At 46.4% G+C, this 24,715-nt stretch overlaps 1 protein-coding gene across 4 annotated transcripts in view; it reads left to right on the top strand.

Moving 5' to 3' along the window:
• Positions 1–24,715, top strand: part of Pde10a (phosphodiesterase 10A) — a 419,189-nt gene that overhangs the window by 28,816 nt on the left and 365,658 nt on the right. The window contains exon 2 of one of the 4 annotated variants that reach the window (XM_055615960.1): positions 12,785–12,875. The exons of the other annotated variants lie outside the window; for them this stretch is intronic. The gene's annotated coding sequence lies outside the window, so the exon portion shown is untranslated. The remainder of the gene's footprint in view (positions 1–12,784; positions 12,876–24,715) is intronic. 4 annotated transcript variants of the gene reach the window in all.

The following is a 24,715-nucleotide window of genomic DNA, read 5'->3' as shown; positions in this document are numbered from 1 at the left end:
GTGAAAACCAACAGGTTCACAAGGACCCATAGAAACCCCAAGGCTAAGGAAAGACCTATGCCATACCTTGAGGAGGGTCTTAAACCAATACATTAATATTTTGGGATCAAAGAAACTTAATACTGTCTTTCCAAAAGTAGCTATATAATGTCGTAGCCTGTTCAGTGAGACAAAGTTCCATTTTACAAGAACAGAGAGAAAGAAGTACACAGTTTTCTTCCTGTTAAGTGCACGGCTGAGGAGATACATTTGTAATTGTACTTTTTAAGACGGCTTTCATATAGCCGATGCTGATCTTAAACTTACTTTGTAGTCAAGGTTGATCTTGAACTTCTAATCTACGACTCCCATTTCCTGTGTGCGGGGATGACAGACATGTACCACCATCATTCCTGGTCTATACCTTGCTACAAATCCATCCAAGCTCTTTACACATGCCAGGCTAGTACTCTACCAGCTGAGCCACAACCACTGCCGCTGGACATTCATTTTAGGGGAGCAAGAGCAACTACACAGAGAGCTCACTTGGTTTCTTGATAAAGCCACTGTCAGCCTTAGGGTTAGTAACTGTGTATCAGTATCAGCCAGGCTTTGAGCTTCTCCCATTGATACAGGATGGGTCTCAAATATGCCCCAAAAGTTCACACATGGAAAGAAGGCTTAGTTCCGGTTCAGCAGTGCTCAGAGGGACAGCCTGTGAGAGAAGATTGGGTCATGAGCATTCTTTTTTTTTTTTTTCTTTTTTATTTTTCTTTTTAGTTACATTTTGTTAACTCTGTGTCCCAGCTGTATCCCGCTCCCTCATTCCCTCCCCAACCCCACACTCCCTCCCTGGTCTCCTCCCTGCCCCTTTCCAAGTCCACTGATAGGGGAGGACCTCCTCCCCTTTCATCTGACCCTGTTTTATCAGGTATCTTCAGGGCTGGCTGCAAAGTCCTCCTCTGTGGCCTAACAGACTGCTCCTTCCCTGGGGGGGGGGGGTCAAACAGCCTGCCCTTGAGATCCTGTTAGAAATAGTCCGTGTTCCCCTTACTTTGGAAAACTACTTGGTTACTGAGCTACCACGGGCCACATCTGAGCAGAAGTTCTAGGTTATATCCATAGATGGTCCTTGGTTGAGTGTCAGTCTCAGAAAAGACCCTGTGCCCAGATATATTTGGTCCTTGTAGAGCTCCTATTCTTTCCATATCATACTAACTTCCCTTCTTTCATATGATTCCCTGCACTCTGCCGAGGGTTTGGTTATGAGTCTTAGTGTCTGCTTTGAAACACTGCTAGGTAGAGTCTTTCAGATGCCTTTTGTGGTAGACTCCTGTAATAAGTTCAATGCATATCCCATTTGTCTTTCTAAATGAGGATTAATCACCTTCGCCTGTGGTCATGAGCATTCTGACATCATCACGAAGCCATCCTCTGAGGGATTCCTCCTGTGAGGCATGGGGGATAGGGGTGGCTCTGTGTCTTTGTTCCGAGGCTGCTGGGAAGGAAGCCTCTGGGGTCTTCTGCTCACTGGAGGGTCGATGTTAGAGGTGCTGCCCAGTTCAATAGAATTTCTGAAGAGGAAGGCTTGGGCTTCTTCCCAAGAGTAAGACTCTTAAGCCACCTTGGGCTGTGATTTTCAAACTCAGGCACACACTAAGGTTTCCCAGAGTGCTTGTGAAAGTGGCTGTCTCTGTTGCCACCTCCTTCCTTTTTAAGACAATACTTTGTGTAAGGCTGATGGTCAGAGAAGTGCCTTGACCTATACAAGGAGGCTCAGCTTGCAAGCTGCAAGCTGCAGAATGTGGCTGTGAACAGAGGCTATGATGGTTAAAGCCAACTCAAACCAGCAACGAAATACTCTCCGTCTGTCTGTCTGTCAGTCAGTGTTTTTTTTTTTTTTTTTCTTCCCCTTAGAGCTGGAAGAAGGGAGTGTCTCTTTCCATTTTAGGATGTGAGGTTCTTTGACACGTCCCAGCTCTTCCTCTCACCCTGTGGAGAACCAGAAGCCCGAGCATGGCTCATGCTCACACAGACATCACATTATCCAGGCGTCTCTAACCTCCAGCAGGGGCTCCATATGCTCCCTCAGCACTGCAGTGCCTGGGGGTTTGTGAGAGGTGTCCATTTTCTACAACGGCTTCTAAAACCCTCACACCATGGCTGATTTAAGCTAATCACTAATACTAACTGTAGATCTTCTGGGGGTTGCAGAAAGAGAAAACATGAGTAGCCTCCTCTAGCCCAGACTGTTAGTTATAATCCAAGGTAGGATGGTAGTCACCGTCCTGATACTAAAGAGAAAGAAGAAGAGACTGAGAACCCATAATTACTGTTAGGTCCTGCCCTCAATGACTTACGAGCTTTCTTTTGTACTTCCCTAGGAAATATCCCCCACCTCCTAATAGTGGCACCCAGGGGACCAAAGCTTATTGATGAGTCCTTTGGAGAACATTCCAGATAAAAACAATAGAAGGTGGCAGGAATATTTGTAAAATTCAACATGTTATGAAAACTGTGCCTTAAAAACCACAGGGTTTATGGGAATATAGAGTTTGGAATACTATACTCTAAAACTTTTCAAGGTATAGTATGAGGACAGAAGGTCCAGTGGTGATGGTACAGTCACAGTTAGCTGTGGAGAAAACACAAGTGCTGTTGGAGGAAATGTGTCACTGCAGAGATGGGCTTTGAGGTCTCATCTGCTCAAGCTATGCCCGGTGTGACACACAGTCTCCTTTTGCTGCTTGGGGATCCAGATGTAGAACTCTCAGCTCCTTCTCCAGCACCATCTCTGCCTGCCTGCTGCCATGCTTCCTGCTGTGATGGTAATGGACTAAATCTTTGAACTGTAGGCCAGCCCCAATTGAATGTTTTCCTTTATTAGGGTTGCCGTGGTCATGTCTCTTAGCAATAATTGAACACTGACTAAGACAGGAGGGAAGAGTGAAGGGAAGGGGCCATTAGTAGGCCATGGGCACGCAGCTTTGGTTACCTTGAAGGGCTGGAAGGACAGTGGTAATTGCTAATTAAAGATGTCACCCTGCTTGGGTTAAGGGATACCTAGGTGGCTGGTCTAGCCTGGTGAGGCTGGGAGGGTGTTGTTAACATATGATTCAGAAGACAGACTGAACAGGAAACTGTTACCAATGAGAGCAGGGAGGCTTCAGATAGGACGGAAAGACACACTTCTTCTCTTGGACCTAGGCCACCTGTCACCTCCCACAGTTTCTCCTGGCTCCTGGGCCATCAGACTTGAGGCTTAAATCAGAGGCCTTAACATGTGGACAGGCGTGTTTGTCTCACTGTCCTGCAGGAGTGTGCGTGAAATTCATTCACTCCTGCTACACCCAGTTGGTTCCTGAGGGACAGGAGAGAAGTCACATTACCGCCACATGGCTCCCTAATTCCTCAAACTGTGCTGAAATGGATTTCTCATCTCAAGCGTCATAGCAGACCCGCCTCTAGTTCCACCGTGGAGACTGGCCAACGCAGTAAGTCGGGTCACCTTCCCGGAGAGCCTGTTCTTCCACACTCACGAGCACGCTGTTGCTTTGAAAACACTTTAGGCAGCTAGAGGTGGAGACTGAGCGCTGAGTGAACGGCCAGAATCAGAACCGACAGCCCTTGCCCCCAAGAGTGATTCAAGTGAAGAGGCCAAAGTTCAAGGCTTTGTCTAAGTCAATAGCCAATGAAAACACGTCCAGAGCTGAAGCAGAACAGTCAGCAGAGCACAGGCACCCAGAAGCCTGTGCAGATATATGTGGAGACTGCTGCCAGAGGGAGTAGAAACTTCTAGAATGTATGAGTCTCCTTGAAAGTGCAAAGAGACACTAAAAACATGCCACACACTCTTAGCATCTTTTGTTTCATTTTCGAGGAAGAAACAAGGCAGAGGAGAAAAGAAAATTCTGATGAGCTTTAAATTATATAGCAAATAGGTATATGAGCATATATATATTCACCATAGATTGACATTTTCAGTTCTCCTGTGACTTCCAATAACCGTATGCCACAAGGTGGCTGTTGCAGGCCTAGCTGGAATATTTAATAAATGGTGCAGTAGGAAACACCCACCAGTTCCTACGAGAGAAACAAAAACGTGTTAGTTGTGAAGGGTGTGCAAGGGACGGAGTCTATTCACAAGTGACTCACCCCCAGCACAGAGCACTGGGCTCCTGCTCAGTGGAGGTGATGTTTGGGGCTAGTGTGGAGGAAGAGGTGAGGCTGTGGGAGACAGCATGTAATCCATTACTGCTGACAGACACACACACACACACACACACACACACACACACACACACAGAAAAAGATTTGGCTTTGATTTGGTTTATATGGCTGGAGCGTCAGTGACTTCCAAGAGGGTTCCAAGAGGCTTATGTCAGTGTCGTGTGTGCAAGCTCACGGAACTGTTCCTAGCCCCCATCTGCCAGTTGTCAGTCTGAGCATTGTCTGGGGGTCGACGTGTCTAATTCTCACAACAGCCTCAGGAGCGGGTAACATTACCGTCCCTGATTATGAGGAAAAACTGCATCAAGGAAAGCTTTAGTGGCTTGTCTTAGATCAGACAGCTGCCTGGGAGCAGATTTGGGTCTACAGCCCAGACTTTCCTGAGACTCCAGGCCCCCAGATGTCTGCATGCACATTCTCCCGGATCCGTATATACCAAGAAGAGTAGGACAGAAGGTTGTGGGGTTGTGTTTCGAAGAGGAAATAGTTTAAATCTTTCACGTGTTTCACCGCCCCCCCCCCCCCATGGAAAAACAGTCAACTGCCACTTTGATGTTCAGGGGAAATGACCTTCATCCCCAGTCTGTCAATGATAAGCTTATTGAATTATGCACATTGTTAGTTCATTCCTTATGTCTAGTTATATTCCCTTCAGAGATGGTACCATGGGTGGACGGGGAGGGGCTGGAACTAATTGGCCAGCAGGCTCTAGAGAAAGTGTTAGCCCACAGGAGCGCTCTGCAGTCACAGGGGCCAGCATCAGGCGGAGAAAAAGTCAATGCTGAGATTGTGCACCCATATTGTGAAGGGGAACAGGAAGCTAGCCCAGAATGCCAGACCCAGCATCCAACAGACACAGTGCAGTGGAAAACTGTACTAGAGCCTTTCTGGAACTTTCCAAGAACAGATGTGTAAGTTGGCAGGGCTGTTTTCAGTATTCTCCACCTTCCAATATGAAATGGTTTGGGTGGGTTTCCCCAATTACACTTCACACTTGGCCTGGAAGTTGGCAATTGGCTGCCAGGATGTCTGAGTGTGCCTAGATTATTTTTCACGGCATGTGTTTTAATACTGCGTTTCATTTCCACATCTATTCAGGCCAACCCATCTGCAAAGACATAGTTTCCTGCAAACTGGAGCCTTGTTTCTGGAGACAAGAAATGAGCTAAAGATACCACAGCACGGGTCTTTATTCTGAATGACAGGCAGCCTCCGCCCCTCCCCCCCATGAACAGGTGCCACCAGGCCCAGCCTTTTTTTTTTTTTTTTTCCCCTATATGGGTTCTGGAATCAAACTCAAGACTTCATGTTTGAAAGGTGAACACTTTAATGACTGTGCTATCTTCTCACCCATTTGAATAGTTCTCGAATAGTGGACACCCAGAGAACCTGCCCTCAGTTGCCTGCACCCAGATGCTCCTGGGTGAAGATACCCTCAATGCCAGGGCTCTTCTGTTCCCGAGAATTCAGAATTCAGAATGGAATCAGAGTAGTCCAAGTACTGCCTGCAAAGAAAACTTTCTCAGGTGTAGTTGGTTCTCTGTGGTTTTCCAGGGAGAACTCGTGGCATAGAGAAGGGCTCTAGGGAAAGTTGTGCAGAGTCAGGCTACTGGCTGTTGCTGGAGGCCAGGAAGTAAGGAAGCTTATCCATCCTTACCCGGCAATAAAGAGGACACACCCACCAGGAACATTGTTTCTCTCTCAAACACCTCTCCAAAGATGACTGGGAGCACAGTGAGAGGGATGGGAGCAAAACCACCCGATGAAAGCAAGCGACAAAGGCCTAAAACCATTTACCTTTTCAGATTTTCCCCTTCGAAGTTACAGAGAGTTGCTGGATGAGTTGATCCAAGTATTTTAAGTTATTTATTTTCATGTATATATACACACATACAAGGTGTGAGTGAGTGTGTGTGTGTTTGTGTGTGTGCGCGTGCACGCACGCATGTGCTACAGTGCACATGTATGTATTAGAGAAGTACAAAAGTATTGGTTCTCTCCTTCTACCCTGGGTTCTAAGGACTAAACTTGGGCACCGAGGCTTGTGAGCTGTTACCTGCTGAGACGTCTTGCTGGCCCCTAATATTCCCATAAATGTACAGTGTCAGATCCCACATTGCTCAGTCACAGACATAAGCACACCGGCACAGATATACACAGGCGAGGTAGCTCTTAGCAGGAGAGTCTCGTTGCCTGAACTTGCTGCTGCCCTGGAGAAGGGGGTTTAGAGAGACAAGGACAGTGGTACGCACGGGCATGTGCATGTGTGTGGTTATTGTGTCATTTTACAGGTAGCTTCTCTGTAGTCTTTTGGGGAGGAACATCAGTATCTTGGATCAACCAGCAGTAATTTCTAGAGAATTCACTACGTTAATGTATGTGCTCTAATTCTTTGACCTGATTCTGTAGTAATTCTGTGCTGTAGATACACTACTTTCTTCATTCATTTCCTTGTTGATGAACATTTGTTTCCAGTTTTTTTTTTTAAATAAACTATGTAGCCTTGTCTGGATCTCACTTGAATTCACAGGGACCCATCTGCCTCTGCTATCCCCCAACCCTCCTAAAGCTTGGATTAAAGGTGTATATCACCATGCCTTGCTGTTTTTTTTGGGGGGGTACTTTTTATGCTGTCTGCTGTGCTGCAAGGAATAGTGGTATATGTACTGTGTGTGTAGGTGCCCACAGAGGCCAGAGGGTATTGGACAATGTGGAACTGAAGTTACAGTAGTGAACTTCCGGGTGTGGGTGCCAGCAACTGAACATAGGTCCTCTGCAAGAACAGTGAGTGCTGTTAACTGATGAGCCCTCTCTCCAGCCCTTCATTCCTCGTTCTACACTGAGCCATCTCCTCAGCCTCACTTTTCTAAATAGAACCTCATTTCCCATTCCACCCAACTTGTCTTCCTACACATACATGTAGCTCACTCAACCTGATTATTTATAGAGTGTCTATGTGAGCATGTGTGTCTTTTTGTATTGTTTGATTCTATTTTTTATTTTCTGTTTTAATTTTTTTCTAATGCCCTCAATGCTTTAGCCACTCTTTATTTCCTGTTCTTCAGTACATACTTCACCAGGGGCCCAGGACTCAGTATTTTGGAGTATATCAGGCCTCTCTCACTGACAAAAGTACCAGCTGTGTTCCCTGGGGTCTTCGGGGATCTGGAAGGCCACCCGAGGATGATGCCCCATTGTCCCGTGAGCACCCAGGCCTTGAGTGACATAACACAGACTCCTCCAAGCTTCGCCACACGTATGTCCAAAGTCAGCTTCATTGCAGTATTTCACAGAAATGCATGTCAATAAAATAAGGGAACTATGAGAAGAATAACCATTTTAATGAAAAAAAATGAAGGGATTTGGATCAGAGTCATGATTCTATTTCCATGTTTACTCGGAGGAGCCATAGCTATCAACGGACTTCACGCTTGCTGTTAGGACGTCATGGTTTTGCATGCATTACCAGTCTCTGGGATTCATCCTGGCTTGGCCTTAGGCACAACAACCTCACAGTCCTGCTCCTGGATGCCCTTGTCTGAGGAAGTAACGTGTCACACATTTAGGTTGCCTATGGTCTTTGACTTCTGACGTCTTTCCGGAGAGACTCCTAGGGGCTCTTCTGTGCTGTGGGGTCTGTGTTAATGGCTGTAGTTTCAAATCTTTACTCCTGTGTTTCCGGCAGCACCACCCACTCCCAGAGTCCCTGAGTTTGTTCTGCCAGTTAGCAATTGTCAGTCAGCAACCAGAAGTCTCCATGTCAGTCAGTGTTCTTGCTGCTGGAACAAAGGCCTGACGAAAGCAATTTAAGGCAGGAAGGTTTTGTTTGGGTTCATAGGTTCAAGGCTGCAGCCCCTCATGGTAGGAAAGTCATGATGACAAGAATAGAAAGTAAATGGTCACATGACATCATCCGCAGCCAGGAAGCAGAGAGAGAGGGATGCTGTTGCTCTTCTCATGGTATCCTTTTCATCCAGTCCAGGACCTCAGCCCATGGAATGGCACCAACCACGTTTACAGTGAATCTTTCCACCTCAGTTAACTCAGTCTAGAAAGTTCCTCATAAACACACCCATGGTGTGCCCCAAGGGTGATTCTAGATCCTGTGAGGTTGATAGTCATACAAATACCACATCCTGCTTCTAAAATCTGATCGATTTTTTTTAAAGTGTGAACGTCTGTTCTTGATGAGTTTTGTGTGATGCATGGCAGTTCCTTCTCCATCTGTGTCTGTTCACCAACGTGACTGCTCACTGCTGAGTCACCAGATAGTCCCGTTGACTTCGTTTGCTCAACAAATGTTTACGGAATCCTACTGGGTTGGGACGTGTCCTGTATCCATGTTTCTGATGAGTATCTCTTTTATAAGTTTTAAAAGTGGTGACATAAATCATAGGAAGGACACGCTGTTTTTAAATACGTGTGTTTATTTTGGGTGTGATCTAAGATTGAATTCTGATGAGAAATTATTTGACGAAGCTGAGAAAAATTGAACCATTTGGAGATTCAGGAGGAAAGCTACTGTGAATTGTGGCAGTTCAAGAGAAGACAGAGAAGGCTTGTTTAAACTCTGGCTGCCAGCTAGCTTCTCCTGATCTTGTGCTCCTATGTCTCAGGCAGACACCTCCTGGCAGATAACCCCTCATATAGCAGCCATATTTGGCCTTGAAAATACACTCGAGGGTCTGAGATGGGCTTTCCTCCATCCTATAAGAGGAAATGTTAGTCACCAAGGCTTCAGTACAGTACTTTCAGTCTGAGGACCAAGCTCTTGACATATAAATCTTCGGGGAGGGGGAAGAAAGAGGAGGGGTCCTACCTATGTTTAAGACACAACAGAGAATTTCTGAGACCTCAGGGCCACTGTCTAGGATGCAGACAGAATTCTCTCCTATTGTGTTGAAGACATTATCATTACTTTTTTAAAAGCTGTAGAGTAATCCTTTTAATTTTTATTTCTTAACCACATTTATTAGCGTGCATTAATTATACCAGCGAGTAGGTGCCATTACAAAAAGCATCATACACACAGAAAATAAACTTTGAACGCATTCACTTCCCTGGCTACCTTCTCTTTGTCTTCCCTCCCACATCCTCTGGGCCCCTCCCTTTTCTGAAATGGTACCCTTTCTCATTCACATCTTTTTTTGAAAACATGTATTCTGCACGTGAGAAAAAGCACATGACCCCTGTCTTGCTGAGTTTCCCTTATTTTACTTCAGCTCCATCCATTCCCCTATGAAGAACATAAATTTGTCCTTAATGGTTGAATAAAACTCTACCATGGGTATACCCGATTGATTGACCCACTAGTCTGGGAAGGACAGCCGAGGTTGATTCCATTATTCATTTCTGCCCTGTGTAGAGCAGTGCCACCTTGGCTTGGGGCTGGGTGGCATTCTCCTGCTGCCATGTGGGGTCAGTTTCTTGGAGGAGCACGGTCCAGGCTGGCTGCCGCACATGTGTATTCACATCTGGTGAGGCTGGATCCTGCTAAGATGAGATATTAAACTTTACAGTTTATTTCCCCTGCCAGATTCAAGGGATATGCCTGTGCTCATTGGAGGGCTATGAGATGGGGACAAACGCTCTGTCAGTGAAAACAAGCTGGCCAATCTTGCATTCCAGGAACATTTCTAGCGGGCCTTCACAGGAATGTTGGATTCCATAGAAAAACATGGGACTTATCCAGAACAACCAGGCAAGAGAATCCATCTTCTTTGTACCTCTTAGAACACTGCTCTTCTGAGAAACAGCCAGTGCCAGGGGAAGGAATAATAATACCCTCTCCCATTTTTTTTTTTTTTTTTGAGAAAGTATAACCCTGTAGAGCCCTGCCTGTCCTGGAACTCACTCTACAGGCCAGGCTGGGCTCGAACTCAGCTGCCTCTGCTTTCTGAGGGAAATAATCTCCTCTGCTGGGATTGCAGGCCGTTTGTCCCTTTTAATTGTACCCATTTCTAGCACTTTACGTTGCTCAGATCAATCCACAGACAAGGATGATGTGCAGGGATGTGCAAGCATGAGCTGTGATGGTGTTTGTTTCTTTGCCAGTTGCTGTTCTAACAGTGACCGTTGTTAGAACTATCATTAGACTGACACTTCTGCTGTGACCCAGGAAGTGGTGTGAGGATAACAGAGACTCCCTATGTCATGTTGAGGTGCATGGCATGGGGTGAGGTTCTATTGACAGTCTCACTACAAGGGACTGGAAGCCTGGCTTTCCTTTCTCTTCCTGTTGTCCACTTGGGGATAAGCAAGGAGCGTGTGAACTTGTGGCATGGCCAACCTAACAGCCAGGAGTTTCAAATCAACTGCATTTAAAGGCTAAACTTTTCTGCTGGGCTGTCCCCCCTTGGAACACCTCCATTGCCTTTAAAGATTGAGGAGTTGATGCAAACGTGCTGGGAGAAGACAAAATTAGAGGAGCTTTCTCAGCATAAGCTACACATGGTCTCCGGTTCTAGTGGATAAGGGCTGTTTCTGGCTAGACCAGAAGAGATGATCAATCGGCAGCCTCCAGCTCAAACTGGGCGACTACCTAACATACCGACTCTGTGCTGAGCCTCGGGTCTAGCACTGTTTGGGAGACTACCAAACAACCTCAACATGTGTCAATGCCCTTTAGTCCCCTTGCTTTGCTAGGGAGTTCCCCAAGAGTAGAAGCATTTGGGGAACTAGTGTCCCCACGATCTTCCCTCCCCAGAGGGAAAGAAGCACACTGCTGATTGTCTCTTTAATGGTATTTACTTTGGGATAGTTGCAAAGACGAATTTACAGAACTCTTTACATAGGTCCATCACCATCCCTACTGCAGTAGCAGTGTCTTGCATGATACTCACACTTTTATGTCTTCACGTGTGTAGAATTGCTTGACCACGAAAGCAATCAATAAACAGCCTGGTCCCCAAACAGTGTCTGCCTTGTCACTCTTGCAGAGCCGTAGCCAACATCCTTCCCCTCCCCCTCCTCTGACAATGCACATTTTGTTCCCTGGCTCGCTGTCTGTCTCATTCTGTCACGTCAGGTCCATTCCCATGACTTCCTGCAGCGTTTAGTCTCCAGAGACGGCCTCTTCCTTCAGCATCGCCCTGCAGCCTCATGCAGGCTGTGTGTACTGCCGACCCCGGTTCCACGGTGCGCATGCCCAGCGTGGTTAGCTCTCTGCCCGCTGAAGTGTTTGTTGTAGGTGCAGGGTCACTGCCAGACTATGGTTTCTGTTTCTCCAGGCTGACCCTGTGGGTTGACAGTCCTCCCAAGTTTAGGTCTGCCTTGCTTTTAGCCTACTCTCAGGTATAGCCTAGTGACTGTGTCTCTTTGTCCTCACTGCTAAGAACTGGGGAATTCTGTGATACTGAGCTGATTGCCTGGGAAGGACCTCAAGGTGACTGCCCTGATCTTTCACTGCCCACCCAACCTCTTCCCTACAGTGTTCCACTGGTTTCACAGTACATGCTAGGACAATCCTCACTTAAGAAAAAAGGAAATCTTAGAAGTTTTATTTCCTGTGAAGTTATCTCTATACAACTTCTGCCACATAAAAACTGCCCAGTATGTCTTCAGATTTAACCTTTATTTTGCTTATTGAGTGCCCGTAGTAGCCCAAATATACTTCTAAAAAATGAGGCTCTGGTAGTGTAAGATAAAATGCTTTGTCTGTGAGTTATAGGTCCAGAATAAAACAAGTAAATGAGAAATAAGTTGAACAAGTCATAACCCAGGAGGAGGCACAAGCACAGAAGATAAGGGTCCAAGGGTGTATATATGTATGTATGGGGCCACTGGGGTCAGGGGTGTTTTTATCTTGAAATTTATAGAAGGCAGATGTGTGTGTTGTCTGCCTATACATGGGTATGAATATGATGTGTGTGTATCTGTGTGTCTGTGTGTGGTGTGGTGCTTATATGTGTGTATATGTGGTGTACGGTATATCTGTATGTGGGTAAGATGTGTGTATGCTGTTTGTGTATGTACGTGTGTAGTGTATCTTAGGTAGTGTGTGTGTGTGTGTGTGTGTGTGTGTGTGTGTATGTGTAAGGTAATCACTTTGATCATTTTTAATGTGTGTACACGATGTTAGAAGACCTGCACCTCATCGTTAAAGACAAGGGTCCTTTTGCTACAGCGCACTCCCTTCTGCACGTAGCCATGTGCCACAGGCATAGATCATAGATTAGAGTGTGTTTGAGAGGGAGAAGGAATTGCAGAATGCCTGCAAAGCCACATGGTCAGCGACACGCCAAATCAGTGTCCTCTACCTTGCTTTGATGTGAAATGGAGAGCCAGCACATCTTTTCTATATGTGCCCAGCTGAAATTCTAGTCGCGGAGGCCATAGAGTTTATCACTACAACTCCCCAGCCTTGCCATCTCGTCACTAGTATGTGGCATGTGCTGGTAAAATTTATGTACAAAGCAGAAAAAAGAAGCTGGCTGACAGCCTTAGGTTGTTGGAGACTTTCTAGTGGCACATGGCATTAGAGCTGTACATTCCAAAGAAAGGCGATGAGACTCCAAGGAATACAGGGGACCATCAAGGCCACGCTTTCCTAACATGACACTTTCTACCGTATCAGGGCATCTTCAGCCTCGGTCAGGCTTTTACTGGAGAATTGTTCATGGCTGCTGCCCTCACGTGCCTAGTGACGTCCAGGGAGAGTTGAGAAGGTAAGAGTGAAGAATGACTACTCCTAAAACAGGGGTGTAGGTGTGTGTGAGTACGTATGTGTGGTCTCTACTTTCATGAACAGTGAAGTCCAGGGAGAGCTGAGAAGAACGAAGCATGACTGTCCTTAAAACAGGACTGTAAAAGCCCACTGGGGTTTGCCTGGGTTGGCAACCTGCGACTGGCCCACGGCACCTGATCGGGCGCGCAGCCCACAGGCTCTGAGGGCTCTTCCGTTCTCAATGGGTGGTGAGTGGGAGGGGAGAGAGAAAATGGCAGAGGGAGAATGGGAAGGGCCAGGAGGTGGGAGATGAGTCAGGCTGTGGCTGCGTGATCGCCAAGCCTACCTGCTTTGCTGCTTGGTATTTATAGAAACTGTTTGGGATCCCTGGCTGGAGGATGGAAGGCATGAGCTCATAAGGGCCTCCGTATAGGAAATGGCAGATGTCTTGCCTTTAGCAGCCAGGTGGCAAGGATGGCCCAGCGGGTAAGGGCCTGGGAAATGCAGCCTGGTAGATACACAAAGGGGAGTTTGACGGCTGCCTAGGCAGCTCCCAGTGGCTGCTTGGTGAGCCTGTGCGTGCGTGGTTCCCCAGGAGAGGGATGGGATGTCTTTATGTCACAGGTAGATAGATAGCCTCTTTGTAAGGGAGATGGAGGCAAGAGCGGAATCTGGCCACTTGTGTCTCTAAAATCACAAAGGGCCCAGTCAGGACCATGCTGGCTGTAGAACTGTGAGCACCTGAGTTCTATCCCCCAGAAACCTTATGGAAAATATGGTTACAGCCTACAGACCTGTACATCTCAGTGCTGGTGACAGGGGGTCCCTCAATTGCTGGCCAGCCATTCTAGCCTAGTCTGCGGACTCTGGGTTCAGTGAAAGACTATTAAAAACGGAAATCAATTAAAGACGACCCCAGACAGTGACTGCTGTTCTCCATACGCACACTCACACACACATCCCCCCAACCCATTCAGTGACGACTCTATTTAGCCGTGTGGTAAAGCCACAAGGAAGCCAGCAACTGTCATCAATAAGATAAGTAACTATCGGGTATGGGCACCCGATAGTGCCCATACCCCTCTATTGAGAATGTAACAAGTTTAGCCCCTGATAGTATGTCTATCGTGCCAGGCCTCTGGGGACAGTAGGATTCACAGTGACATCTTCACCGCTGGGTGGGAAGCAATTCGTGCTGGCACACACAGCTCTGCAATAGTAAAATGTGTTTTATGAAAGTCGTTCAAGTACAAAACCTGTCATTCAAACAATTCTCTGAGAAAAAAGTTGTAAACATCAGTTGAATTCGTAGCTATAAAATAATTATTGTTTGGGAAGAAGAATTTCTGTTACTACTTAATAATTGCTTAAGTGCTGCTAACATTAAATCTCAACTTGGTAGAAATTAAATAGCTTGAGGTGTATTCTGAATAAAATGAAAGCCAAAACATTCTATTCACTGTAAAAAAAAATCCTGAAAAATGTATGTTATATTAAAATTATCCATATTTTCAAACATTATGAGTAATTGAACAATGCATTATGTGGGTAGGCCATAAACTGTATGGGAAATTTATTCTTCCCACTCAATTTTGCTATAAAATCCAGCCCCTAAAAATAAAGTCCATGAAGACACACACACACACACACACACACACACACACACACACACACAGATAGAGAGGGTAGATAGAGGAATAGATAGAGTTAATCCAGCTTTCCAGAGACCATCATGATTAAAAAAAAGAAATCCTCCCATTGACTATTTTGATTTACTTGGTTTGCTGTTTAGCTCATACCATGACACAGTGGATTATAACGTTGCTTCTCTTTTAGAGTATTTGGTGCCGCGTTAGTGGCTGTCCTGTATCTATTGATGTCCAGCCACTGCATGAGTAGATGCAAGCACTGGCTGGACGGGAGGGGCCGTGAAGCTCACACCCTGGCTAGTGCATCGACACCACGAGAGTAAAAACAAGTGTGCAAACTTCAGTCCTTGTGTCCTAAGTGGTCACCTCACACTGAGAACGGGTGTGTGGTGTCCTGGGCTGGTAAAGGGCTCTGTTTGACCACAGGAAGCCAGGGACACAGAAAGAAACAGGGCAATGACTGGATCTGACTCCAGCTTGCCCAGGGTCCTTTGTATGCTGAAAACCCTGTGTGGGTTTTCCTCCTCTTCGTCTTCCTCTTCTTTCTTGTTAATTTCACTGTTAGCCATCATACAAAGACAGAGATCATATTTTTCTAGACCTGCAGCTCCTATTGCTCACCTTCCCTGATTGCGGCATAGATCTGAGCTGTGAGCTGGCGCCAGGTGTGTATGATAGGTGCTTCTATGCGTGGGTGCCAGTGTCGTCTGTGTCTTCAATTTCTACTCACCTTGGTTGATGGACTTCTTTTAGTCTGGGAATGACCAGTTGCTCTTAGACAAATGTGCTCTAAGACAACTGTGGTCCCCCAAATGTAAGCCACAATGCAACATGGCTGTGCCCTACCCCTGACCTCCAAGGCAGGAAGTGTTTACTCAGGTCCCCCAGGAAGTAACTCTGAGTATGGGGCTGGCCATTATTGTCACCATTTTGAAACAGTGGAAGGAATATGGGTTTCAGCAAAGGTGACGTACAGTTTTTGAGGTGTGGAATTAACCGTCTCTGAAATCATCTGGCCCCAAGATTGCTTAGAAGTATTAAATTCCAGCTACGTGGTTAGCCTTTTGTCACCAACTGAGGAACTAGCCAGGGAGAGACCAGCTAAAACTCCCATATGGGGACAAGGGTCGTGGGCAGAGTGCCCTGTGTTCTATGACAACATGAGTGGCCATGGTCCTCAGTGTAGGTCAAAATTTGACTTGTATGACAATATAGAAAAGACAGACCTTTTTGTGAAAAGGAATCAGCTCTGGCCTTCTTTTACTTATTTTCATGATCTCTTCGACAAGAGCCTTGAGATAACACAAATCAATATAAATGAAAGTTTAGTATGCACCACGTGCTGGCAGAGGGGAGGAGCCAGGTGGCAGGAGTGAGGGCTGGATGGTTGCTTTCTCGTCTGTCATTAATGCTGGATTGGCATGCACAGTGCCCAGCAAGATGAACCGACCTTAAGCTCGAATTCTAGACCTGAACACTTGCTGCCCAATTAATTATAGTAGCCCAGGATACGTGGAAATCAGACTCATAACTGGGCTGTGGAGGCTGACAAGCTTGTCATGGCTCCTTTAGGTACTGTCAGGTTTTACAAGAATGTGTCTAAATCAACAGACTGAAAATTAGGAACCAGCATTAGTTCTGACAAGGTTTGTAAAGAATATGTAAGATGGAATCATTATGTGTCCCCCAAACCCATATTTCCATGGAGAGGTCAACATGGCCATTTACTATGTGCAAGGGGGGTTTCCTAGGGCCTGTCGTCAGTTCGTAGAATGTGGGGTCCAGGCCTGGCTGCCCATGCCACAGAATGTGGAGTCCAGGCCTGAGAGCAAAGTGGGACTGTATGTTCTTGGAGAAATTTCATGCTGGGTATTCCTTTTCCTGGTGCATCTATCATATTTTAACTCCACTCAAAATGACCAACCCAACCCCCCCCCCCAACATAGAAACTTAAAACTGGCTAATAGAGTGTGAGTCAGTGGAGTGATGAGCCACAAATGGGAATGTCCATGCCACATAGCCCTCCTCAAAGGCTCAGAGACCATCTTAGAAGAGGGGAGAGAAAGATTGTAAGGGTCGGGCGGGGGGGGAGAACCAGAACAAAACCGTGTCTTCTGGACATGAGACCTCTGTCTGGATAGACGCACAGCAGCTGTGGTCACCTGCACAAGATCAAGGAACTCCGCATCCGCATCCTTGTGTGGAGGGGATAGGAGTTTTCGCCCTGCTCATAGCTGAGAGCCCTATTGACAGCTTGTAGCTTCTGGGAGAGGGAGGTCAGCCTTCTCTAAGAGTGTAGCCCCTGGTAGGAGACCATGCTCTGGAGGCTGTCCTCCTCCTCCTCCTCCTCCTCCTCCTCCTCCCACTGGATGTCCCCACATCCATGAACACTTGAAGAGCACAGATTGGACCCACAATGGTTATTGAAAAAGTCAAAACAACAACAACAACAAACAAAGGCCATGAAGCAAGAAGAGGGTGGAACAGAGAGCAGTTAGGAGGAGGAACTCTCTCTCTCTCTCTGTATGTGAATATAATTAAGATACACTGCATGACATTCTCAAAGAATTAATAGAATTGCATTTTAAGAAAGAAAAGGGGAAAAAAGAAAGTACCATCCCGAATAGGTCAGAGCAGACACATCCAAGGAGGATGGGAGAGATGCTTCCGAAGGCCCACTGCCCTGGTGTAGGCTCCGAGTGTCTGAGCGTGTGGCACTCACGCGCTGCCTCTGCCTGAACCCCGCGCTGCGCACTGCACCCTTTGAGGTTAAGCACTGTGGAAGGCACAAGACAGTGGACTGAGACTCCTACCCGTGCCAGGAAGGATCAGTCAACACGGTCGTCCTCTACTCTGGGCTCTGTTTCTCTGAGAAACCCCAGTCTGAACCATGAAAAATTACGAAAGATTTTTCTGCCCTTCCTCCTCTCCAGCCCACATGATTCAGGGTAGTACTCTGGCCTTTGTGCGGAACATAGGTTCAGATTTCTTATATTTTCTTGTCTAATTCTACAATTATTTTTATCATTATAGCATTTTAGTTTGAAGTTTTGTCTTTTTAAAAAGTTGACTTTGATTTTATGTATTGAGAGTGTTTTGTCTTTCTGTAGCAAAGTGTTCCACACGCATGCAGTACCCGCAGCTGTCAGAAGAGGGCGCTAGATACCCTGGACCAGGACTTAAGGAGCCGCCCTGGGGTTCCTGGAAACCAAACCCAGGTACTGTCTCTACGAGAGCAGCCAGCGTTCTTAACCATGAAACCATCTCCTGAGCCCTTTGTCTTGTTTTCTAAAGTGCTACATTTAGAAGAAGGGCCGCTCCCCTGGCCTGACGTTGTCGTTGGGAGCAGCCTTGCACTTGTAAGGTCTGGCACCTAGGCCTTTGAGCCGGGCTCCACAGTGGCCCGGGTTACCACGCTTGCGTTATATACACAGTGTGCTAGTATGTCTCCCTTTTGTAAAAAGAGAAGTGGATTGGGACACGTGCTAATTGTGTGTTTTCATAACGGAGTTCCACACTCTTTCCAAAGCCCTCTCGGGATAATTATTACGTGCCTCTGTGGTGCTTTGATTTTGCTGGAAGCAAAACACGTGTCAGGGCTGTGTCTCCGCGTCACGGACACAGCTGAATAATAGCCTGTCATCCTCTGAGTGTCATAGCCACTCTTGAATTCGTTGTCTTTCAAACAAACCAGTTGCTTAGAGGGATTTGGGGAGCCCTATGATGGGAATCCCCGTCCAGTTCTGGGCTTCCAGTAAAGAACTTCCAGTAAAGGCGCCTGTAAACCGCCCTCTCTTCTGTAACTGCCTCTTCCAGCCTCCATGCCGGAGGGCAGCCTTGTTGGGATTTGTACAGCTGAAGCGATGAGCAGCACTTCCTTATGCTGGTGGGACACGTGGCTTGGGAGAGGCGAGACTGGCCTGGGATGTTTCCCAGACTGTAGCAACTTTTCTAGAGTCACCCATTCAGCCCGCGTGTATTATTACTATACTGCTAACATTTTTGGACGGTGGTCGCTTCTCTCCTGTCTGTCTGGATACCTCTTCTGAGCTTGGGAAGGAGCAGAGCATCTGGGTAGAGGAAGATGAGTCCTCGTAAGTGGAAGATGCTCAAACAGACAAAAATCCTGCTGTGAGAGGTCTTCCTGATGTTCCACGACTCTGTGCTTGGCACCCCAACCCCAGAAGACTTGGAGGGCACCCATAAGAGGTGGGTGCACCCACAAGGAAATGTCTGTGTGTTTCTAAGTTAGTTTAGCGCATTGGTGACATCATAAAATCACTGTCACCTAGGCGATGGAATGTGTTGCTATGGGGACAACAAGCTGTGTGATCACACAGCTTCCAAACACAGACAGTGGGAAGCCTCCCCTTCCTGGGTATTTCAGGCAGCATGGGTGTATGTGCGGGGTGCTTATTTGGCTTTAAAGCCTGGCATCTAAACCCTGTTAATGTAGATATTCGGAGATAATAATTTGTGGTGCTTACATACTCAGAATTTTGAAATCTTTGGAACCCACAGCAGCCTAATGAGGTGAGTTTGTTACAGGAGGATACAGGATCTACTTGGGGAACCGCAGAAAGTATCCATTTGGGGGCTGGGGAAGCTTGCCTGAGGCGCATCTTCTGTTGAACTGGAGGCATTGATGGTGGCTTTGCATGGACCCTTCATGAGTTCTTTCAACCTCCACATCCCATCTCCAAAGATCTCTTGATGTTACTGAGTCTCACATCTGCTTTATCACACAACTCCAGCCATGTGCTATAGCTTCTTATAACTGTTCATATGTGAACACACACACACACACACACACACACACACACACACACACACACATACATACATACATTTGTGGATATATTTGCATCTATGTATACATACAGTCAATCCATGCAGAATACACTGATTTCAACAGGGTCACATTCTTGTCGGCTTCTGCTCCATATTTCCAGCCACTGATCAACACTTGCTTTATATGTTGCTGTTTAAGGATGCCTTGTTGAAGATCTGCTATTGATTCATTAACACTGAACTCACACCAGGAGCATGCAGCCATTACTATTGTCATCGCTGTCTCTGTCAAAACATCATTATCATCATCACTATAACTATCATCATCATCATTGTAGCCAAGACTTATTGTCACTGACCATCACTGTCGCTATCACCGACCATTGGCTATTCCCACTACTATCACCATCATCATTGCCATTGGCATCACTGCCACTAATTATCATCGCCACCACCACTATTGTCATAGCTATCAATAGAACCACCATTTTTACTAGTCACCATTGCTAGCACCATCACTGTAACTGCCACCATCACCACAGACAACAGTACCATTGGCCATTATTGTTATCACTATCACCATCTCTACATCCTCCTCCTCATCACTATCACTATGATAGTCACTGTCATCATCATCCTCTTCAGCAGCATCATCACCATCTCTTCTTGTAGGCTTCACACTAACAACACACACACACACACACACACACACACGAGCTCAGTCAAGAAAGTGGAGTGTAGTCTCAATGGACACAACCAAAATTCAAGTTTTCCACCACTGAGCCCAAGTGATCAGGTGTGCTGAATGCCACTGTGAGGTTGGTCAATGAGCTGTGCTGACCAGGCATGGTTACAGCGTAATGTTCATCAGTCATGAGGCCTGCCTACATGTGTATATATGTGTGTGTGCATTTTCATAGCCACTTGAGAGTCTAGTGAAGATTCTTGGTAGCAAACACACATTCCCAACCCCAAAGGCCTCCTTTCCCCATGACCCCAGAGATGCTCCCCCGGGGGAACCCTGAGCACCTCTTCTGCTCTCCTCAGCAGCCACCCTCCCCTCCACCAGGGGGTGTGTGAAACACACTATCTCTAGGCAGGTTGACCTGAAAGGCAAGATAAGGACCTCAGACTCAGAAGCTCATCCAGTTCTAGACTCCTGTGGATGACCAGACAAGAGTGCCTGAGGGTCTGCAGAAAAGGGTCCTCTGGCTTTCCCCCTACAGCGGCCCCAGCTATGGTGTAGAAGACAAGGTACTACTCTGAGAACAGCTTGAGCGACAGGAGAGGAGTGGGCTTCCAGTTCATCAGCTGAAGGAGATGCTTTGCTTGGGGAGATGGCAAGACAAATGATACTCGGCTGTTGTTTGATGTGATTCTGAGACACTTGTTCTTGATGCAAGGGCTTGGAAATACCACGTGTGTAATTTCGTGCTCTTCACTACAGAACAAAGTAGTTTTAATAAACCACTGTTTTGGAGAACATGTTAATGTCTTTTGTTGTTAGTTTAAATTTTTAAAGCTGTAGAAAATTTTAATTATAATAATAGCATCATAATTCTTGAAAATCCTTTTCATAGCATACTACAGACTTAATGGTTAGATATGATTTTTTTTTATTGTGTTTGTTTCAGTAACTGAAAAAAAACAAAACGAAACAAAGATCATTGGCCATTACTTTGTTGCCTATTCTGGGTGCTGTGCCGAGGTATAGCTGTACCAATTCTGAGACTATTTATAATATTCTGAGAATTTCCTTGCAAGCTGAGTGGTAGAATGTCCATTTTGCAGATGCTGAGACCCAGACTCAGAATGGCTAGTGTGGATCTGAGCAGTGGTTCAAACTGTGCTGTGTCCAGTCACAAACGTGGCATCCTTTCCTCCTTGGATTTGTAGCATGTGACACTATAAATATAAGCTGGAACTGCATCCAGACAACTTGGGGGTGCATGTGTAGTTACAGGAGTCTCTTGTGTGATGGCGAAATGAAGGGAAGTCGGCCCTTGGCCCTAAAGGGCCGCCACCTCTTCAGAAACAAATTAGACTTCCAAAAAGATGCTGTTAAGGAGAGATGAAGAAAAAGCGTCCACGGTTCGGCTCAGTCTCTAAAATGAGCCCACTCATTGGACACATGACCTCTCTATCCCCTTCTCCCGATGAGGAAAAAAAGCCTGCCTATCCCATGTACATCACGGAGGACAGCCTAATAGGCAGATCCACATTCTCACATTCTACCTCAGGTTTGGGCTCTTAGAGATGGCACCACAGCTAGACAAACCTGGAAAAAAAAATGTGCCTTGGAGCACTCTCCTCCCAGAAGTGCTCCATGATCACCGAACTAAAACTAGAGTCTATTAACAGGCCCAGTCACCCTGATGTGATCAGCTGGCTGCTCTCCTCAATCCTCTGTGGATCTGACTCACTCGACGCAATGATGTCATCTCTGTGGAATGACATCGGCAAGCGGAATGACCACTACATTAACCACTTAGTCCTTAGCAGAACTCGGGAGCCAACATCCACAGGTTCCTTGTTCAAAATACAAAAACTCTAACCCAAAGGGCCAGCCAACTTCTCTGATGTTGCTCAATTGCTCACCAAGTTTGAATATATAATGGTCATGGTTGCAACACTGACATTGGATGTTGGGAAGACCTGCTTTCAAGAACACAAATGCCTGTCTTCGGGCATTTTGGGGTATTAGAAAGACACAGAGTTACAGATTGGAAAGGTTATGAGGAAGCTTGGGAGGCTGAAGAGGAGGCTCCGGGTGCTCGCTGGATAACAGGAGATAACTTCTCTCAGCTAGATCTTACTGAAGCTTTTTCAGCGGCTGCTCATGAGCCACCTGATCAGTTGTCATACAGCACAGGAATTGGTGAGGTCAGCAGGAGTTCTAGTGACCTTCAAGATGCACTGGATGAATTCAGTCAAAGGTAGGCATAGGGCTAGGCTAGGCTGCTAGTCTGTCCATAAGCAAGCAAATCATTTCTGAAATCACCTCCTCCCCCCTGGTCAAGCCATTAAATACAAGAGAAAAATACCCCAAGGCCTTCATGCAAGTTTGAGAGCTGTGCCTATAGATGACCTCACACTGGGGAAAGGGTGGGTATGTATTTACGTAACCTCAAAGGGTATGATAGGGTTAAATATCTGAGGTATTTATCATGTTATGGATCTTTTAGTTGGCTCTATTAGTTGGGCTAACTGTTGCTCCATATTGTTAAGTAAAATAGTCATTTTATCTTTACACTTTATCTTTAAGTGGATATGACAAATATTAAGAAAAGAGATTTTGAGACTTGCAAATATTGGTTTTGTTCTGAAGTGTTGATTTTGGTCAGATGCATCCTGTGCTTGTGGATGTGTGTGTGTGTGTGTGTGTGCGTGCGCACACTTGTTGCTTTGCAAACCTTCTGGAGAAAACATACTGGACTTAGCAAGTCTGTCAGTGACTTCTTTAGTGGCAGTTTGGCTCTCTGATAAGCAATCAAAACATTCGCATCTGTGTATCGGGGAGAGAGCAGAGATGCAAACATGGCTCCCCACTGTTCTCTCCTTGACACTGACTTCTGACTTCGCATTATCCTTCCTGTCACCAGCATCCTGGTTGGTGACCTTGCAGCACTTTCCTGAAACCTGCGTCCATGGTCTGCTCCATCTCATGCCATCCCTTGGAGCTGTGGCGGCTTTGCTGTCTCCTGCCACTCGTTTGCCACATGTTTACTAAGCTGTGTTTACGGAGCATGTCTACTGAGCATGTCTACTCATGGTAGACACTCTCTTCAGCGCCCCAGGCATAGCTGAGAAGAAGCTGGGATCATGGTGGGCCATGTATTCTAGTGGAGAAAGCAGAAGAAAAACAAGATATGGAGGTATTATGGTATCTGTCAACAGAGGTGGGACAAGCATTCGCTGGTGGGGAACTGGACCACAAGCCATGTAAGATGAAGGGGAGGAAGGAAGGGCTCTTTAGGGAGAAAGGAAGAGCAGACAACTCAGGGAAGCACTGGGCTTGATGGATGATAAAGACTTGGGCTGGCAGGAAGGACTAAGATTCCAAAGAGGAGTGGGAAGGCCATAGTTCTCAGCTTGCACCCTGAGGTAGCAAACAAGAGAGGGACCATTGTCAGCCATGGGGAGCACCTGAGCATAGTCAGCCAGCCCCAGCCCCAGCCCGAGAGAAGCCATCTTCTTTCTGAGGTGGCTACCTGGAGCCAGCAGGCTGGCCAGTTACACCTCCAAATTGTTTCTAAACATCCTTGCAGAGGTACCTTAGACACCTCTGAGAACATCAGTATTCATTTTCTCCCGAGTCTGTGTTCTACCAAAGCAAGGGGCCCACTTCTCTTTCCTGTTTGTCCTTAGGCTATAGTGTCCAAGGCTACAAACAGCAACCCAACAGAGCAACATGAAACTCAGGCTGGCATTTCCTCCAGAGCGTCATGTGTGACAGGTTGAGACCCCATCACAAATGGCCTCCCCTACATAGTGGCCAAGAAACCTCCTGGTTCTGGCTGAGCAAAACTCAGTGAAAGCAAGTAGGGAACTCTTGAGAAGAAGAACTCACCTCTGGTTGCTTGGGTTTTAAGATAAGGTCAAGTTTCCAAAAGAATAATCCATCCAAGGAGGCAGAGCCTTTAACCCTTTATATCCCTTGCCTGTTGTTCCCTGGTGCCAGAGGCCCTTTTAGCTGCTGATGACTGGCTTGGGCTGTGACTACGAGGCTTTGGCTAAGTTACTTCACCTCGCTTGGTCACAGTTTTCTCGCTCGTAAAGTTATATGGGTTTGTCCAGTCTGAGGAGTCTCAGTCTTTATGGAGCAGAAAGACAGTGAGAAGTGGCAAGTCACACGTCCCTAGGACTCATCTGCTGGGGAGGGGCAAAGACTCTTCTTTGAACTCCCTTGAGACCCCTCCTGTGCTAATCAGATTCCAAAAATTTCCTAGGAGATTGCAGGAAGAATGAAACGACCAAGTTTCACTGAAGATGCACAAGAACAATTCATTTATTCTTTGGTACTCTGAAAAGGCGGGCTTGTGGCTTTACTTTAAGGCTGCTTTGGTCCTTTTCTATGCAGGATGCTCACAGTTTTCTCTCTATACCTGTTCATCCCTCTGGAATGTGGTGTATGAACTTAAGACCTGTTGGGCCTGGGCTTCCAGCTTGTTCAGTGTGGGCACCTGATGAAGTTGACTACAAGTCCTCCTGGTTTGTCCTTCCTTCCTTCCTTCCTTCCTTCCTTCCTTCCTTCCTTCCTTCCTTCCTTCCTTCCTTCCTTTTCCTTTCTTTTTCTCTTTCTTTCCTTCTTTTTCTTTCTTTCTTCCTTTCTTTCTTTTTCTCTTCTTTCTTTTTTTCTTTCTTTCTTTCTTTCTTTCTTTCTTTCTTTCTTTCTTTCTTT

This window comes from Psammomys obesus, unplaced genomic scaffold (assembly GCF_907164565.1).
Source record: "Psammomys obesus unplaced genomic scaffold, mPsaObe1.curated_primary_1811, whole genome shotgun sequence".
In the NCBI taxonomy this organism is placed as follows: domain Eukaryota; kingdom Metazoa; phylum Chordata; class Mammalia; order Rodentia; family Muridae; genus Psammomys; species Psammomys obesus.
This window is presented reverse-complemented; position numbering and strand designations above follow the sequence as displayed.